This window comes from Cherax quadricarinatus, chromosome 84 (assembly GCF_038502225.1).
Source record: "Cherax quadricarinatus isolate ZL_2023a chromosome 84, ASM3850222v1, whole genome shotgun sequence".
Classification (NCBI taxonomy): domain Eukaryota; kingdom Metazoa; phylum Arthropoda; class Malacostraca; order Decapoda; family Parastacidae; genus Cherax; species Cherax quadricarinatus.
In genome coordinates, this window is record NC_091375.1 from 12,621,629 (window position 1) to 12,642,644 (window position 21,016).

The 21,016-nt window shown below is 40.8% G+C and overlaps 1 protein-coding gene across 2 annotated transcripts in view; it reads left to right on the forward strand.

The window, feature by feature from the left end:
* Positions 1-2,516: 2,516 nt before the first annotated feature.
* The window catches only part of LOC128704461 (fez family zinc finger protein erm-like), a 129,315-nt gene continuing 110,815 nt past the window's right edge, over positions 2,517-21,016 (forward strand). For both annotated transcript variants that reach the window (XM_070103129.1, XM_053799606.2), the window contains exon 1: positions 2,517-2,764. The gene's annotated coding sequence lies outside the window, so the exon portion shown is untranslated. The remainder of the gene's footprint in view (positions 2,765-21,016) is intronic.

Genomic DNA, 21,016 nt, shown 5'->3' on the forward strand with positions numbered 1-21,016 from the left:
GGCGAGTACAATAGCTGTGAATCGACCCCTGCAACCATAAATAGGCGAGTACAATAGCTGTGAATCGACCCCTGCAACCATAAATAGGCGAGTACAATAGCTGTGAATCGACCCCTGCAACCATAAATAGGTGAGTACAGTAGAAGCTGTGAATCGACCCCTGCAACCACAAATAGGCGAGTACAATAGCTGTGAATCGACCCCTGCAACCATAAATAAGTGAGTACAGTAGAAGCTGTGAATCGACCCCTGCAACCACAAATAGGCGAGTACAATAGCTGTGAATCGACCCCTGCAACCATAAATAGGTGAGTACAGTAGAAGCTGTGAATCGACCCCTGCAACCATAAATAGGTGAGTACAGTAGAAGCTGTGAATCGACCCCTGCAACCATAAATAGGCGAGTACAATAGCTGTGAATCGACCCCTGCAACCATAAATAGGCGAGTACAATAGCTGTGAATCGACCCCTGCAACCATAAATAGGCGAGTACAATAGCTGTGAATCGACCCCTGCAACCATAAATAGGCGAGTACAATAGCTGTGAATCGACCCCTGCAACCATAAATAGGCGAGTACAATAGCTGTGAATCGACCCCTGCAACCATAAATAGGTGAGTACAATAGGAGCTGTGACTCGACCTCTGCAACCATAAACAGGTGAGTACACCACCAATCTTCTCACTTAAATTGTTCTGTGGTCGAACTCATCTTTCACAGGACCAGCAGTAGATATATCTATTTCAGATATCTATGTGCATTCACTTCCTCCATACTCCCTCCCTCCACTCTGATATCCAGTCCTTCACTGGATAGACTTGCCACTCCTACACACCTCGCTATTTCTCATCTACGTGTTGCATTTTCTCATTTTACACACCCTCCCACATTCCTCCTCCAGCCTGTCCAACCTCTCCAGAACCCCAAAATGCATGGGTAACTTTGAATAATGGATTGGGTGAATATATGGGCCAGTAGGCCTGTTGCAGTGGGCACCCACTCCAATACTAGTGGAACCCACTCCAATACTAGTGGAACCCACTCCAGTCCTAGTGGCACCTACTCCAATACTAGTGGAAGACACTCCAGTCCTAGTGGCACCTACTCCAATACTAGTGGAACCCACTCCAGTCCTAGTGGCACCTACTCCAATACTAGTGGAACCCACTCCAGTCCTAGTGGCACCCACTCCAATACTAGTGGAACCCACTCCAGTCCTAGTGGCACTCCTATCCATACTGATGGCACTGTTCTGTCAGCCATAATATATATATATATATATATATATATATATATATATATATATATATATATATATATATATATATATATGTGTGTGTGTGTGTGTGTGTGTGTAGTACGAGGGAGCAGCAGCGATCATGGGAGGTACTTAGGTACTGAGATGCTGAGGTTTTCATGTACTGAGATGCTGAGGTATTGAGGTAGGTACTGAGATACCGAGGTACCGAGGTACTGAGATACTGAGGTACTGAGGTACTCTGGTAGTGAGGTAACGAGGTATTGAGGTAGGTACTGAGGTATTGAGGTACTAAGATACTGAGATACCGAGGTATTGAGGTATTGAGGTACTAAGATACTGAGGTACCGAGGTATTGAGGTATTGAGGTGCTGAGATACTGAGGTACCGAGGTAATGAGGAAGGCACTGAGGTATTGAGGTACTGAGATAACGAGGAATTGAGGTACTATGATACTGAGGTACCGAGGTATTGAGGTGGTGAAGTACCGAGATCCCGAGGTACTGAGGTACCGGGATCCCGAGGTACCGAGATCCCGAGGTACCGAGATCCCGAGGTACCGAGATCCCGAGGTACCGAGATCCCGAGGTACCGAGATCACGAGGTACCGAGATCCCGAGGTACCGAGGTACCGAGATCCCGAGGTACCGAGATCCCGAGGTACTGAGGTACCGAGATCCCGAGGTACTGAGGTGATATAAATGGATTAGAAAGGCCGCCAAGTTGAAGAATGAGAAACTTGCGCATCAATTTGCAATCCTTATCGAGGAAACGCATCGCCAGGCAGTGTCTTGTTCTCTTGGACTGCAGAAGCCACTGGCTTCTTCAGTCCAAGAGAACTTCCTCAGTCCTCACTCAAGATTCCAAAATGTGGCACAAATATCTCAGATACTATCAGTGTTGACATCCAGCAAGAGTGAACAGGAGAGATCAGCCAGGCAAGTAGAACACCTCTGCACACCTTCCCTCCCGCCGGCCGTCTGGCCCAGACTGCCGCTCGCTCACTCGCTAATCCCCTGGCCACCAGGGGGCGGAGCCCAGTTTTCCATTGGTCCGCGCGCTATTAAATCCCCGCTAGCCCCGCCTCCCGCAACGCGATTGGCTGGTGCGGGGGGATGAGACACAAGGGGCGTGGCCGCTGGTGTGCAAAATGCCGGAGTTGCCGACTCGCAGCGCAGAACCACCCCGGGGGAGGGGGATGAGAGAGAGAGAGAGATTTTTGAGGTAAAATAAATGAAGTATAAGACTGACGTTCAGTGTTGACGGTGGCTGGTCCTCAGTGTGCGTGTGTCAGTGTGTGTGTGTATGCGTGTGTATGTGTGTCAGAGAGAGGTGCGGGCGTGCGCGCGCGCCCCCTACGCACACACACGTAAGCGCGCACTAGCCGTGAAACTACGCAGAGATAGCGTATAAGGGACGCCAGAAAGTGCGTATTAAACACGTGGGATTGCCGATAGTTTGAGACCACAAGTCGCTTCGACCTGCAAGAAATATCTACCATAGCGGTAAGTATTAATATTATTATTATTATTATTATTATTATTATTATTATTATTATTATTATTATTATTATTATTATTATTATCGTCATTATATAGCTTAACGTAGAGTAACTTACGTGGATAATATATATATATATATATATATATATATATATATATATATATATATATATATATATATATATATATATATATATATATATATATATATATATATATGTCGTGCCGAATATGTAAAACTGGTCAGTTAGCAAGAACTCATTTAAAATTAAGTCCTTTCTAAAATTTCCTCTTATTCGTTTAAAGATATATATTTTTCATTTATGTTATTATAAAAATTAATAATTTTGTACCAAAAGCACCTTAGAAAACTTACCTAACCTTTTTATAACAAGCGCAATTTAATTTAACCTAATCCAATTAAATATATTTTAGTTAATTTTACAATAATTTAATAATAAACAAACACAGTGAAATACATATTTTTTCGTTAGGTTCAGAATGATTTTTGCGAATTTATTGCATACACAAATTTTCGCTTGTCTTATTCGGCAAGAAAAGCGTTGCTATTTAATCCAAAATCCCAAGTTTTACTTATTCGGCACTATATATATATATATATATATATATATATATATATATATATATATATATATATATATATATATATATATATATATATATATATATATATGTATTGTCTTCGAGTGATAATATGTTCCCTTAAACCCTTTGATCACTTGAACCCTTAACCCTTACCGCCCTATCTCCAACCCTTTCTCTTATATCCCCATCACTTTCTCTTATATCCCCATCACTTTCTCTTATATCCCCATCACTTTCTCTTATATCCCCATCACTTTCTCTTATATCCCCATCACTTTCTCTTATATCTCCATCACTTTCTCTTATATCCCCATCACTTTCTCTTATATCCCTATCACTTTCTCTTATATCCCCATCACTTTCTCTTATATCCCCATCACTTTCTCTTATATCCCCATCACTTTCTCTTATATCCCCATCACTTTCTCTTATATCTCCATCACTTTCTCTTATATCCCCATCACTTTCTCTTATATCCCCATCACTTTCTCTTATATCCCCATCACTTTCTCTATCAACTCAATTCCTTCTGTATTTCTTTGGTTTCTAAGATGTAATTATGGTACTCTCTCCTGGTAATTTCTGTCCTGGCACTCTCTCTCCTGGTACTTTCCTGGCACTCTCTCTCCTGGTACTCTCCTGGCACTCTCTCTCCTGGTACTCTCCTGGCACTCTCTCTCCTCTTACTCTCCTGGTACTCTCTCTCCTGGTACTCTCTCTCCTGGTACTCTCCTGGCACTCTCCTGGTACTCACTCTCTTGGTTCTCTCCTGGGACTCTGTCTCCTGATACTCCCCTGACACTCCCTCACCAGGCACTCCCTCACCTGGCACTCCCTCACCTGGCACTCCCTCACCTGGCACTCCCGCACCTGGCACTCCCTCACCTGGCACTCCCTCACCTGGCACTCCCTCACCAGGCACTCCCTCACCAGGCACTCCCTCACCTGGCACTCCCTCACCTGGCACTCCCTCACCTGGCACTCCCGCACCTGGCACTCCCTCACCTGGCACTCCCTCACCTGGCACTCCCTCACCTGGCACTCCCTCACCTGGCACTCCCTCACCTGGCACTCCCTCACCTGGCACTCCCTCACCTGGCACTCCCTCACCTGGCACTCCCTCACCTGGCACTCCCGCACCAGGCACTCCCGCACCTGGCACTCCCTCACCTGGCACTCCCTCACCTGGCACTCCCTCACCTGGCACTCCCGCACCAGGCACTCCCGCACCTGGCACTCCCTCACCTGACACTCCCTCACCTGGCACTCCCTCACCTGGCACTCCCTCACACCTTCATCATACATCAATATTCACATCTGACTGAATCTCTGATAAGTTCTCTGAGTGCCAAACTTCCTCAACTAATTCCACATAATTTTATTTTCTCCCACAATTCCACAATTCTTCAACAAATTCCCAAAAAAATCAACAATATATCGTCCCAATTTCCATTATATTTTCGAAAGTATTTTTTTAAAAGTCACTGTAATTATTTTTTTCGGAAATATCTGTCTATTGGACACTGACGTCTGTCTATCGAGACTAATATTGATATAATATTTATTGGGAATATTTACTGAGTATTAGAAGGAATATTGATCTAGGGGAAAAGAGAGAGAGAGAGAGAGAGAGAGAGAGAGAGAGAGAGAGAGAGAGAGAGAGAGAGAGAGAGAGAGAGAGAGAGAGAGAGAGAGAGAGAGAGAGAGAGCTTACAACGACGTTTCGGACCATTTAGTGACTTGTAAATGGTCCAGATCGGACCAAAACGACGCCGTACTCTCTGTACGTACGTGTGGTATACCTGTACTATTCCGGTATTGTGACTGTCTTCTTGGACTTACTGTGTAGTGTTACTGTACCTGTTCTTGTTGTGTTGTTTACCAAGTTGTGTTGAGGAGCGTCGGTTATTTCCCGGTGACACAGGAAGTCTTGGAGATTTAGAAACCAGGTGGTCAGTCCCTCAGACGTAGGGACTGACCACCTCTTATCCCTGTCTACCGGTAATTCTAGCACAATATATAATAATAATAATAATAATAATAATAATAATAATAATAATAATAATAAATAATAATAATAATAATAACAGCAAATAATGGTATTTTGACTTGTACTATAATATCAACGATATTTTAAGTAATACAACGATATCTTAGCAAATACAACGATATCTTAACAAATACAACGATATCTTAACAAATACAACGATACCTTAACAAATACAACGATATATTAACAAATACAACGATATCTTAACAAATACAACGATATCTTAACAAATACAACGATATCTTAACAAATACAACGATATCTTAACAAATACAACGATATCTTAACAAATACAACGATATCTTAACAAATACAACGATATCTTAACAAATACAAGGATATCTTAACAAATACAACGATATCTTAACAAATACAACGATATATTAACAAATACAACGATATATTAACAAATACAACGATATCTTAACAAATACAACGATATCTTAACAAATACAACGATATCTTAACAAATACAACGATATCTTAACAAATACAACGATATCTTAACAAATACAACGATATCTTAACAAATACAACGATATCTTAACAAATACAAGGATATCTTAACAAATACAACGATATCTTAACAAATACAACGATATATTAACAAATACAACGATATATTAACAAATACAACGATATCTTAACAAATACAACGATATCCTAACAAATACAACGATATATTAACAAATACAACGATATCTTAAATAATACAGCGATATCTTAACAAATACAACGATATCTTAACAAATACAACGATATATTAACAAATACAACGACATTTTAACAAATACAACGATATCTTAACAAATACAACGATATATTAACAAATACAACGATATATTAACAAATACAACGATATATTAACAAATACAACGATATCTTAACAAATACAACGATATCTTAACAAATACAACGATATATTAACAAATACAACGATATCTTAACAAATACAACGATATCTTAAATAATACAACGATATCTTAACAAATACAACGATATCCTAACAAATACAACGATATCTTAAATAATACAGCGATATCTTAACAAATACAACGATATCTTAAATAATACAACGATATCTTAACAAATACAACGATATCCTAACAAATACAACGATATCTTAAATAATACAGCGATATCTTAACAAATACAACGATATCTTAACAAATACAACGATATCTTAACAAATACAACGATATCTTAAATAATACAGCGATATCTTAACAAATACAACGATATCTTAACAAATACAACGATATCCTAACAAATACAACGATATCTTAAATAATACAGCGATATCTTAACAAATATAACGATATCTTAACAAATACAACGATATCTTAAATAATACAACGATATCTTAAATAATACAACGATATCTTAAATAATACAACGATATCTTAAATAATACAACGATATCTTAAATAATACAACGATATCTTAAATAATACAACGATACCTTAAATAATACAACGATATCTTAAATAATACAACGATACCTTAAATAATACAACGATACCTTAAATAATACAACGATATCTTAAATAATACAACGATATCTTAAATAATACAACGATATCTTAAATAATACAACGATATCTTAAATAATACAACGATATCTTAAATAATACAACGATATCTTAACAAATACAACGATATCTTAAATAATACAACGATATCTTAAATAATACAACGATATCTTAAATAATACAACGATATCTTAAATAATACAACGATACCTTAAATAATACAACGATATCTTAAATAATACAACGATACCTTAAATAATACAACGATATCTTAAATAATACAACGATATCTTAAATAATACAACGATATCTTAAATAATACAACGATATCTTAAATAATACAACGATATCTTAAATAATACAACGATATCTTAAATAATACAACGATATCTTAAATAATACAACGATATCTTAAATAATACAACGATATCTTAAATAATACAACGATATCTTAAATAATACAACGATATCTTAAATAATACAACGATATCTTAAATAATACAACGATATCTTAAATAATACAACGATATCTTAAATAATACAACGATATCTTAAATAATACAACGATATCTTAAATAATACAACGATATCTTAAATAATACAACGATATCTTAAATAATACAACGATATCTTAAATAATACAACGATATCTTAAATAATACAACGATATTTTGGCTTGTGTAACGATATGTATAATAATAATAATAATAATAATAATAATAATATTATTATTATTATTATTATTATTATTATTATTATTATTATTATTATTATTATTACTACATTAAAAATTCGGTAATATCGTTGAGTTAATATTCAGGAATATTGATCAAGTGACGAGAGTAATATTAATCTAATATTCAGAGGAATATTTATTAAGTATTATGAGTAATATTGATCTAATATTCAGAGGAATATTTATCAAGTATTATGAGTAATATTGATCTAATATTCAAAGGAATATTTATTAAGTATTATGAGTAATATTGATCTAATATTCAGAGGAATATTTATCAAGTATTATGAGTAATATTGATCTAATATTCAAAGGAATATTTATTAAGTATTATGAGTAATATTGATCTAATATTCAGAGAAATATTTATTAAGTATTATGAGTAATATTGATCTAATATTCAGAGGAATATTTATTAATTATTATGAGTAATATTGATCTAATATTCAGAGGAATATTTATTAAGTATTATGAGTAATATTGATCTAATATTCAGAGGAATATTTATTAAGTATTATGAGTAATAGTGATCTAATATTCAGAGGAATATTTATTAAGTATTATGAGTAATATTGATCTAATATTCAGAGGAATATTTATTAAGTATTATGAGTAATAGTGATCTAATATTCAGAGGAATATTTATTAAGTATTATGAGTAATATTGGTCTTATATTCAGAGGAATATTTATTAAGTATTATGAGTAATATTGATCTAATATTCAGAGGAATATTTATTAGTATTATGAGTAATATTGGTCTAATATTCAGAGGAATATTTATTAAGTATTGGGAGTAATATTGATCTAATATTCAGAGGAATATTTATTAAGTATTGGGAGTAATATTGATCTAATATTCAGAGGAATATTTATTAAGTATAATGAGTAATATTGATCTAATATTCAGAGGAATATTTATTAAGTATTATGAGTAATATTGATCTAATATTCAGAGGAATATTTATTAAGTATTATGAGTAATATTGATCTAATATTCAGAGGAATATTTATTAAGTATTATGAGTAATATTGATCTAATATTCAGAGGAATATTTATTAAGTATTGGGAGTAATATTGATCTAATATTCAGAGGAATATTTATTAAGTATTGGGAGTAATATTGATCTAATATTCAGAGGAATATTTATTAAGTATTATGAGTAATATTGATCTAATATTCAGAGGAATATTTATTAAGTATTATGAGTAATATTGATCTAATATTCAGAGGAATATTTATTAAGTATTGGGAGTAATATTGATCTAATATTCAGAGGAATATTTATTAAGTATTCAGAGTAATATTGATCTAATATTCAGACGAAAATTTATTAATTATTATGAGTAATATTGATCTAATATTCAGAGGAATATTTATTAAGTATTGAGAGTAATATTGATCTAATATTCAGAGGAAAATTTATTAATTATTATGAGTAATATTGGTCTAATATTCAGAGGAATATTTATTAAGTATTATGAGTAATATTGGTCTAATATTCAGAGGAATATTTATTAAGTATTGAGAGTAATATTGGTCTAATATTCAGAGGAATATTTATTAAGTATTATGAGTAATATTGATGTAATTTTTAATAGGATATTTATCACTTTTTAAGAGCAATATTAATCAGTTTTTTTCAGAGGAATATCTGTTATATTTTCAGAGTAATATTTATGGTGTATTAATAGGGATAATAATCTAATTTTGGCAGTAATACTGATCAAATTTCGAAGGTGATATTACTCACTCAGACAGTAATATTATTCGTATTCTGAGAGGGAATACTGATCACCTGCCAGGAGTAATATCGACCAGACTTCGAATAATATTTAACCCGGTTCCAGGAACAATATTGATCAGCATTTAAAAATTGATTATTTTAAGTGATATTACTTGGGACGCCAGAGTAATATTCCCTCCTTAATACCGAGAGTAATATTGCAGCTCCTGGGCCCTGAGAGTAATATCTCGATGGATATTACTCTCTGATCTTTCCCTGAGTAATATTACTCTCGTTTTGGAGGGGGATATTACTTGTATTCTGCGAGTAATAATGATCAAGAAATATTTATATATAATGATCGAGAATACTTATATATAATGATCGCGGGACGTGTGCTGCAGAACCCGCACGGCTTTACCGCTTTAATTTATAATAATAATAATAAAAATAATAATAATAATAATAATAATAATAATAATAATAATAATAATAATAATAATAATAATAATAATATATTATTATTATTATTAATAACATTAATAATAATAATAATAATAATAATAATAATAATAATAATAATAATAATAATATATTATTATTATTATTAATAACATTAATAATAATAATAATAATAATAATTATAATAATAATAATAACATATTATTATTATTATTAACATAATAATAATAATAATAATAATAATAATAATAATAATAATAATAATAATAATAATAATAATAATTTCTCAATAATAAACATCTATCATAATTCTTCTTACTATGGTCTTTGTGCCCCTCTTGTTCCCATACTATTATTCATCTAGCTAATTATCTTGTTATAATAAAATTATTATTATTATTATTGAACATCAAAATGGTATACAATACCGACAGGTTGTTAGGTAAGACACATATGCAACAGTTAGACAACTTTATTCCGAAACGTTTCGCCTACACAGTAGGCTTCTTCAGTCGAATACAGAAAGTAGGCAGGAACAGTAGAGATGTGAAGACGATGTAATCAGTCCATCACCCTTAAAGTCGTAGAATTTGAGGTTGTCAGTCCCTCGGCCTGGAGAAGTTCAGTTACATAGTCAGGAACTATCTGAAGATCAAGCGACAGTGCGGAGACTTAAATACTGTCGGAAGGAGAGGTGCAGGGTAGTAGTGTCTGACAAGATGAACATCAAAGGCTTCTTCAGTCGAATACAGAAAGTAGGCAGGAACAGTAGAGATATGAAGACGATGTAATCAGTCCATCACCCTTAAAGTCGTAGAATTTGAGGTTGTCAGTCCCTCGGCCTGGAGAAGTTCAGTTCCATAGTCAGGAACTATCTGAAGATTAAGCGACAGTGCGGAGACTTAAATACTGTCGGAAGGAGAGGTGCAGGGTAGTAGTGTCTGACAAGATGAACATCAAAATGGTATACAATACCGACAGGTTGTTAGGTAAGACACATATGCAACAGTTAGACAACTTTATTCCGAAACGTTTCGCCTACACAGTAGGCTTCTTCAGTCGAATACAGAAAGTAGGCAGGAACAGTAGAGATGTGAAGACGATGTAATCAGTCCATCACCCTTAAAGTCGTAGAATTTGAGGTTGTCAGTCCCTCGGCCTGGATCTGAGAGGGACATGACCTCTCAGTTGCCTCTCACTACTACTACTACTACTACTACTACCCTGCACCTCTCCTTCCGACAGTATTTAAGTCTCCGCACTGTCGCTTAATCTTCAGATAGTTCCTGACTATGGAACTGAACTTCTCCAGGCCGAGGGACTGACAACCTCAAATTCTACGACTACAAGGGTGATGGACTGATTACATCGTCTTCATATCTCTACTGTTCCTGCCTACTTTCTGTATTCGACTGAAGAAGCCTACTGTGTAGGCGAAACGTTTCGGAATAAAGTTGTCTAACTGTTGCATATGTGTCTTACCTAACAATATTATTATTATTATTATTATTATTATTATTATTATTATTATTATTATTATTATTGGTGTTGTTATGCCGCCCATACATTCTTCATCACCCTCCACTCTCCAGCCAGAGGTCTTGAAGACAACCAGGGGTCTTGAAGACAACCAGGGGTCTTGAAGATAACCAGGGGTCTTGAAGATAACCAGGGGTCTTGAAGACAACCAGGGGTCTTGAAGATAACCAGGGGTCTTGAAGATAACCAGGGGTCTTGAAGATAACCAGGGGTCTTGAAGACAACCAGAGGTCTTGAAGATAACCAGGGGTCTTGAAGATAACCAGGGGTCTTGAAGATAACCAGGGGTCTTGAAGACAACCAGGGGTCTTGAAGACAACCAGAGGTCTTGAAGACAACCAGGGGTCTTGAAGACAACCAGGGGTCTTGAAGACAACCAGGGGTCTTGAAGATAACCAGGGGTCTTGAAGATAACCAGGGGTCTTGAAGACAACCAGGGGTCTTGAAGATAACCAGGGGTCTTGAAGATAACCAGGGGTCTTGAAGATAACCAGGGGTCTTGAAGACAACCAGAGGTCTTGAAGATAACCAGGGGTCTTGAAGATAACCAGGGGTCTTGAAGATAACCAGGGGTCTTGAAGACAACCAGGGGTCTTGAAGACAACCAGAGGTCTTGAAGATAACCAGGGGTCTTGAAGGCAGCCAGGGGTCTTGAAGACAACCAGGGGTCTTGAAGACAACCAGGGGTCTTGAAGACAACCAGGGGTCTTGAAGGCAGCCAGGGGTCTTGAAGACAACCAGGGGTCTTGAAGACAACCAGGGGTCTTGAAGACAACCAGGGGTCTTGAAGACAACCAGGGGTCTTGAAGACAACCAGGGGTCTTGAAGATAACCAGAGGTCTTGAAGATAACCAGGGGTCTTGAAGACAACCAGGGGTCTTGAAGACAACCAGGGGTCTTGAAGATAACCAGGGGTCTTGAAGACAACCAGGGGTCTTGAAGACAACCAGGGGTCTTGAAGACAACCAGGGGTCTTGAAGATAACCAGAGGTCTTGAAGATAACCAGGGGTCTTGAAGACAACCAGGGGTCTTGAAGACAACCAGGGGTCTTGAAGATAACCAGGGGTCTTGAAGACAACCAGGGGTCTTGAAGACAACCAGGGGTCTTGAAGACAACCAGGGGTCTTGAAGACAACCAGGGGTCTTGAAGACAACCAGGGGTCTTGAAGACAACCAGGGGTCTTGAAGACAACCAGGGGTCTTGAAGACAACCAGGGGTCTTGAAGACAACCAGAGGTCTTGAAGATAACCAGGGGTCTTGAAGATAACCAGGGGTCTTGAAGACAACCAGGGGTCTTGAAGACAACCAGGGGTCTTGAAGACAACCAGGGGTCTTGAAGACAACCAGGGGTCTTGAAGACAACCAGGGGTCTTGAAGACAACCAGGGGTCTTGAAGACAACCAGGGGTCTTGAAGACAACCAGAGGTCTTGAAGATAACCAGGGGTCTTGAAGACAACCAGGGGTCTTGAAGACAACCAGGGGTCTTGAAGACAACCAGGGGTCTTGAAGACAACCAGGGGTCTTGAAGACAACCAGGGGTCTTGAAGATAACCAGGGGTCTTGAAGACAACCAGGGGTCTTGAAGACAACCAGGGGTCTTGAAGACAACCAGGGGTCTTGAAGACAACCAGGGGTCTTGAAGATAACCAGAGGTCTTGAAGATAACCAGGGGTCTTCAAGACAACCAGGGGTCTTGAAGACAACCAGGGGTCTTGAAGACAACCAGGGGTCTTGAAGATAACCAGGGGTCTTGAAGACAACCAGGGGTCTTGAAGATAACCAGAGGTCTTGAAGATAACCAGGGGTCTTGAAGATAACCAGGGGTCTTGAAGATAACCAGGGGTCTTGAAGACAACCAGGGGTCTTGAAGACAACCAGGGGTCTTGAAGACAACCAGGGGTCTTGAAGACAACCAGGGGTCTTGAAGACAACCAGGGGTCTTGAAGACAACCAGGGGTCTTGAAGACAACCAGGGGTCTTGAAGATAACCAGAGGTCTTGAAGATAACCAGGGGTCTTGAAGACAACCAGGGGTCTTGAAGACAACCAGGGGTCTTGAAGACAACCAGGGGTCTTGAAGACAATCAGGGGTCTTGAAGACAACCAGGGGTCTTGAAGATAACCAGAGGTCTTGAAGATAACCAGGGGTCTTGAAGACAACCAGGGGTCTTGAAGACAACCAGGGGTCTTGAAGACAACCAGGGGTCTTGAAGATAACCAGGGGTCTTGAAGACAACCAGGGGTCTTGAAGATAACCAGAGGTCTTGAAGATAACCAGGGGTCTTGAAGATAACCAGGGGTCTTGAAGATAACCAGGGGTCTTGAAGACAACCAGGGGTCTTGAAGACAACCAGGGGTCTTGAAGACAACCAGGGGTCTTGAAGATAACCAGGGGTCTTGAAGATAACCAGGGGTCTTGAAGACAACCAGGGGTCTTGAAGACAACCAGGGGTCTTGAAGACAACCAGGGGTCTTGAAGATAACCAGAGGTCTTGAAGATAACCAGGGGTCTTGAAGATAACCAGAGGTCTTGAAGATAACCAGGGGTCTTGAAGATAACCAGGGGTCTTGAAGATAACCAGGGGTCTTGAAGATAACCAGTGGTCTTGAAGATAACCAGGGGTCTTGAAGATAACCAGGGGTCTTGAAGACAACCAGGGGTCTTGAAGACAACCAGGGGTCTTGAAGACAACCAGGGGTCTTGAAGATAACCAGGCGTCTTGAAGACAACCAGGGGTCTTGAAGACAACCAGGGGTCTTGAAGATAACCAGGGGTCTTGAAGACAACCAGGGGTCTTGAAGACAACCAGGGGTCTTGAAGACAACCAGGGGTCTTGAAGATAACCAGGGGTCTTGAAGACAACCAGGGGTCTTGAAGATAACCAGGGGTCTTGAAGACAACCAGGGGTCTTGAAGATAACCAGGGGTCTTGAAGACAACCAGGGGTCTTGAAGACAACCAGGGGTCTTGAAGATAACCAGGGGTCTTGAAGATAACCAGGGGTCTTGAAGACAACCAGGGGTCTTGAAGACAACCAGGGGTCTTGAAGACAACCAGGGGTATTGAAGACTGCCAGGGGTCTTGAAGACAACCAGGGGTCTTGAAGACAACCAGGGGTCTTGAAGACAACCAGGGGTCTTGAAGATAACCAGGGGTCTTGAAGACAACCAGGGGTCTTGAAGACAACCAGGGGTCTTGAAGACAACCAGGGGTCTTGAAGATAACCAGGGGTCTTGAAGATAACCAGGGATCTTGAAGATAACCAGGGGTCTTGAAGATAACCAGGGGTCTTGAAGACAACCAGGGGTCTTGAAGATAACCAGAGGTCTTGAAGACAACCAGAGGTCTTGAAGATAACCTGGGGTCTTGAAGACAACCAGAGGTCTTGAAGATAACCAAAGGTCTTGAAGACAACCAGAGGTCTTGAAGACAACCAGGGGTCTTGAAGATAACCAGGGGTCTTGAAGACAACCAGGGGTCTTGAAGACAACCAGGGGTCTTGAAGATAACCAGGGGTCTTGAAGATAACCAGGGGTCTTGAAGTTAACCAGGGGTCTTGAAGACAACCAGGGGTCTTAAAGACAACCAGAGGTCTTGAAGACAACCAGAGGTCTTGAAGATAACCAGGGGTCTTGAAGATAACCAGGGGTCTTGAAGATAACCAGGGGTCCTGAAGACAACCAGAGGTCTTGAAGATAACCAGAGGTCTTGAAGACAACCAGAGGTCTTGAAGACAACCAGGGGTCTTGAAGATAACCAGGGGTCTTGAAGACAACCAGGGGTCTTGAAGACAACCAGGGGTCTTGAAGATAACCAGGGGTCTTGAAGATAACCAGGGGTCTTGAAGATAACCAGGGATCTTGAAGATAACCAGGGGCTTGAAGATAACCAGGGGTCTTGAAGACAACCAGGGGTCTTGAAGATAACCAGAGGTCTTGAAGACAACCAGAGGTCTTGAAGATAACCAGGGGTCTTGAAGACAACCAGAGGTCTTGAAGATAACCAGAGGTCTTGAAGACAACCAGAGGTCTTGAAGACAACCAGGGGTCTTGAAGATAACCAGGGGTCTTGAAGACAACCAGGGGTCTTGAAGACAACCAGGGGTCTTGAAGATAACCAGGGGTCTTGAAGATAACCAGGGGTCTTGAAGATAACCAGGGGTCTTGAAGACAACCAGGGGTCTTGAAGACAACCAGAGGTCTTGAAGACAACCAGAGGTCTTGAAGATAACCAGGGGTCTTGAAGATAACCAGGGGTCTTGAAGATAACCAGGGGTCTTGAAGATAACCAGGGGTCTTGAAGACAACCAGGGGTCTTGAAGACAACCAGAGGTCTTGAAGACAACCAGAGGTCTTGAAGATAACCAGGGTTCTTGAAGATAACCAGGGGTCTTGAAGATAACCAGGGGTCTTGAAGATAACCAGGGGTCTTGAAGACAACCAGGGGTCTTGAAGACAACCAGAGGTCTTGAAGATAACCAGGGGTCTTGAAGATAACCAGGGGTCTTGAAGACAACCAGGGGTCTTGAAGACAACCAGAGGTCTTGAAGACAACCAGAGGTCTTGAAGATAACCAGGGGTCTTGAAGACAACCAGAGGTCTTGAAGATAACCAGAGGTCTTGAAGACAACCAGAGGTCTTGAAGACAACCAGGGGTCTTGAAGATAACCAGGGGTCTTGAAGACAACCAGGGGTCTTGAAGACAACCAGGGGTCTTGAAGACAACCAGGGGTCTTGAAGATAACCAGGGGTCTTGAAGATAACCAGGGGTCTTGAAGACAACCAGGGGTCTTGAAGACAACCAGAGGTCTTGAAGACAACCAGAGGTCTTGAAGATAACCAGGGGTCTTGAAGATAACCAGGGGTCTTGAAGATAACCAGGGGTCTTGAAGACAACCAGGGGTCTTGAAGACAACCAGAGGTCTTGAAGACAACCAGAGGTCTTGAAGATAACCAGGGGTCTTGAAGATAACCAGGGGTCTTGAAGATAACCAGGGGTCTTCAAGATAACCAGGGGTCTTGAAGACAACCAGGGGTCTTGAAGACAACCAGAGGTCTTGAAGATAACCAGGGGTCTTGAAGATAACCAGGGGTCTTGAAGATAACCAGGGGTCTTGAAGATAACCAGGGGCCTTGAAGACAACCAGGGGTCTTGAAGACAACCAGAGGACTTGAAGATAACCAGGGGTCTTGAAGATAACCAGGGGTCTTGAAGATAACCAGGGGTCTTGAAGACAACCATCTGTCGTGAAGATAACCAGGGGTCTTGAAGATAACCAGGGGTCTTGAAGATAACCAGGGGTCTTGAAGACAACCAGGGGTCTTGAAGATAACCAGGGGTCTTGAAGATAACCAGGGGTCTTGAAGATAACCAGGGGTCTTGAAGACAACCAGGGGTCTTGAAGATAACCAGGGGTCTTGAAGACAACCAGGGCTCTGGAAGATAACCAGGGGTCTTGAAGATAACCAGGGGTCTTGAAGATAACCAGGGGTCTTGAAGACAACCAGGGGTCTTGAAGATAACCAGAGGTCTTGAAGATAACCAGGGGTCTTGAAGATAACCAGGGATCTTGAAGACAACCAGGGGTCTTGAAGATAACCAGGGGTCTTGAAGATAACCACGGGTCTTGAAGATAACCAGAGGTCTTGAAGATAACCAGGGATCTTGAAGATAACCAGGGGTCTTGAAGATAACCAGGGGTCTTGAAGATAACCAGGGGTCTTGAAGATAACCAGGGGTCTTGAAGACAACCAGGGGTCTTGAAGACAACCAGGGGTCTTGAAGACAACCAGGGGTCTTGAAGAGAACCAGGGGTCTTGAAGACAACCAGGGGTCTTGAAGACAACCAGGGTCTTGAAGACAACCAGGGGTCTTGAAGACAACCAGGGGTCTTGAAGATAACCAGGGGTCTTGAAGACAACCAGGGGTCTTGAAGACAACCAGGGGTCTTGAAGACAACCAGGGGTCTTGAAGACAACCAGGGGTCTTGAAGACAACCAGGGGTCTTGAAGATAACCAGGGGTCTTGAAGACAACCAGGGGTCTTGAAGACAACCAGGGGTCTTGAAGACAACCAGGGGTCTTGAAGATAACCAGGGGTCTTGAAGATAACCAGGGGTCTTGAAGATAACCAGGGGTCTAGAAGACAACCAGGGGTCTTGAAGATAACCAGGGGTCTTGAAGATAACCAGGGGTCTTGAAGACAACCAGAGGTCTTGAAGATAACCAGGGGTCTTGAAGATAACCAGGGGTCTTGAAGATAACCAGGGGTCTTGAAGACAAACAGGGGTCTTGAAGACAACCAGGGGTCTTGAAGATAACCAGGGGTCTTGAAGACAACCAGGGGTCTTGAAGACAACCAGGGGTCTTGAAGATAACCAGGGGTCTTGAAGACAACCAGGGGTCTTGAAGACAACCAGGGGTCTTGAAGATAACCAGGGGACTTGAAGATAACCAGGGGTCTTGAAGACAACCAGGGGTCTTGAAGATAACCAGGGGTCTTGAAGACAACCAGGGGTCTTGAAGACAACCAGGGGTCTTGAAGATAACAAGGGGTCTTGAAGATAACCAGGGGTCTTGAAAACAACCAGGGGTCTTGAAGACAACCAGGGGTCTTGAAGATAACCAGGGGTCTTGAAGATAACCAGGGGTCTTGAAGATAACCAGGGGTCTAGAAGACAACCAGGGGTCTTGAAGATAACCAGGGGTCTTGAAGATAACCAGGGGTCTTGAAGACAACCAGAGGTCTTGAAGATAACCAGGGGTCTTGAAGATAACCAGGGGTCTTGAAGATAACCAGGGGTCTTGAAGACAACCAGGAGTCTTGAAGATAACCAGGGGTCTTGAAGATAACCACGGGTCTTGAAGATAACCAGGGGTCTAGAAGACAACCAGGGGTCTTGAAGATAACCAGGGGTCTTGAAGACAACCAGAGGTCTTGAAGATAACCAGGGGTCTTGAAGATAACCAGGGGTCTTGAAGATAACCAGGGGTCTTGAAGACAACCAGGGGTCTTGAAGATAACCAGGGGTCTTGAAGATAACCAGGGGTCTTGAAGATAACCAGGGGTCTTGAAGATAACCAGGGGTCTTGAAGATAACCAGGGGTCTTGAAGACAACCAGGGGTCTTGAAGATAACCAGGGGTCTTGAAGATAACCAGGGGTCTTGAAGATAACCAGGGGTCTTGAAGATAACCAGGGGTCTTGAAGACAACCAGGGGTCTTGAAGATAACCAGGGGTCTTGAAGATAACCAGGGGTCTTGAAGATAACCAGGGGTCTTGAAGATAACCAGGGGTCTTGAAGATAATCAGGGGTCTTGAAGACAACCAGGGGTCTTGAAGATAACCAGGGGTCTTGAAGATAACCAGGGGTCTTGAAGATAACCAGGGGTCTTGAAGATAACCAGGGGTCTTGAAGATAACCTGGGGTCTTGAAGATAACCAGGGGTCTTGAAGATAACCAGGGTGTCTTGAAGATAACCAGGGGTCTTGAAGATAACCAGGGGTCTTGAAGACAACCAGGGGTCTTGAAGACAACCAGGGGTCTTGAAGATAACCAGGGGTCTTGAAGATAACCAGGGGCCTTGAAGATAACCAGGGGTCTTGAAGACAACCAGGGGTCTTGAGGATAACCAGGGGTCTTGAAGACAACCAGGGGACTTGAAGACAACCAGGGGTCTTGAAGATAAACAGGGGTCTTGAAGGCAACCAGGGGTCTTGAAGATAACCAGGGGTCTTGAAGACAACCAGGGGTCTTGAAGACAACCAGGGGTCTTGAAGATAACCAGGGGTCTTGAAGATAACCAGGGGTCTTGAAGATAACCAGGGGTCTTGAAGATAACCAGGGGTCTTGAAGATAACCAGGGATCTTGAAGAAAACCAGGGGTCTTGAAAACAACCAGGGGTCTTGAAGACAATCAGGCGTTTTGAAGATAACCAGGAGTCTTGAAGACAACCTGGGGTCTTGAAGACAACCAGGGGTCTTGAAAACAACCTGGGGTCTTGAAGACAACTAGGGGTCTTGAAGATAATCAGGGGTCTTGAAGACAACCAGGGGTCCTGAAGACATCCGGGGGATCTCTTGGTAATCCCCCATATGTATGCTGGGAGACAGTTGAACAGTCTTGGGCCCCTGACACTTATTGTGTTATATCTTAGCGTACTGGAGGGCTGCTGCATCTCCTGCCCGGTCTTGTGCTGTCGCAGGGGCTGATTTTCCTGGGCAGATTTGGGACTAGTCCCTCTAGGATTTTCCGAGTGTATATTATCATGTATCTTTCTGGTGAGGGAGAGTTGAAGTGTGGATGGAGTCAGGGAGGAAGATAAGGAGGGAGGAAGATAGGGAGGAAGAGGAGGGAGATAAAGAAGGAGGCTGATATTGAAGGAAGCTGAAAAATATCACAAAGGTGCGTAAAGAAGGAAGGAGAAGTAGGCCATGTGTGAGGTAGGGAGAGAGGGAGGGAGAGAGGGAGGGAGAGAGGGAGGGAGGGAGGGAGGGAGGGAGGGAAGGAGGGAGGGAGGGAGGGAGGGAGGGAGGGAGGGAGGGAGGGAGAGGGAGGGAGTGAGAGAGGGAGGGGACCAATATCTTTCCCATCTAGGGATTACTTTAACGTCGTGATAATAGCTAAATCCTTAATGACACGGGTCTTCCTGTTTTGATCCGAGGGGAGGGAGGAGCGCACTCACACACACACACACACACAGCAACAAGGGGTCACAATTGGAAGTTGAAGACTCAGATGAATCAAAGGGATATTAGGAAGTATTTCTTCAGTCATAGAGTTGTCAGGATGTGGAATAGTCTGGCAAGTGACGTAGTGGAGGCAGGAGCCATACATAATAATAACAATAATAATAATAATAATAATAATAATAATAATAATAATATATAGGTATATAGGTATGTATAGGTATATAGACCATAGCTGACATCAGTGACATATTACTATATAGAAAGCCCCTTGTTATGCTGAGCATTTTCCCTCAAACTAGGTCAGTATTAATACGTGTTTTATTACGTATTAACCCGTGTTTTTATGTATTTTAGATACAGATATCCAGCAATTCCGGAGTTTCCTCCTTTTAAATGGGACCTTTATTTCATCTCTGAAATAGATTTTGATATAGATTTAGACCAGCGTTATTAAAACTATCGTAAAAGGGGAGAGGGGGAAGAGGGAAGGGACGGGAGAAGGGAGTATAAGGTAGTGGTGGTGGTGGTGGTGGTCACAGGGAGGGGGGAGGGGGCTTCCGTGACCTCTCTCATTTGCATACGGACTGCAGGTCATTAAAGGTCATCAGTGGTGGTGCTGGAGCGCCTTTATTGACCACCTGACCTTTATTTGTTAGCTATTGTTAGCTGGGTTACTTATCCTGTTAGTGGTGTTGTTAGTTGTTAATGTTAGTGGTGTTGTTAGTTGTGTTATTGTGTTAATTGTGTTGTTAGTGGTGCTATTAGTGGTGTATTGTTAGTGTTGTTAGTGGTGTTGTTAGTGGTGCTGTTAGTGTTGTTAATTGCGTTGTTAGTGGTGGTGTTAGTGGTATTATTAGTGGTGGTGTTAGTGGTATTTTTAGTGGTGTTGTTAGTGGTATTGTTAACTGT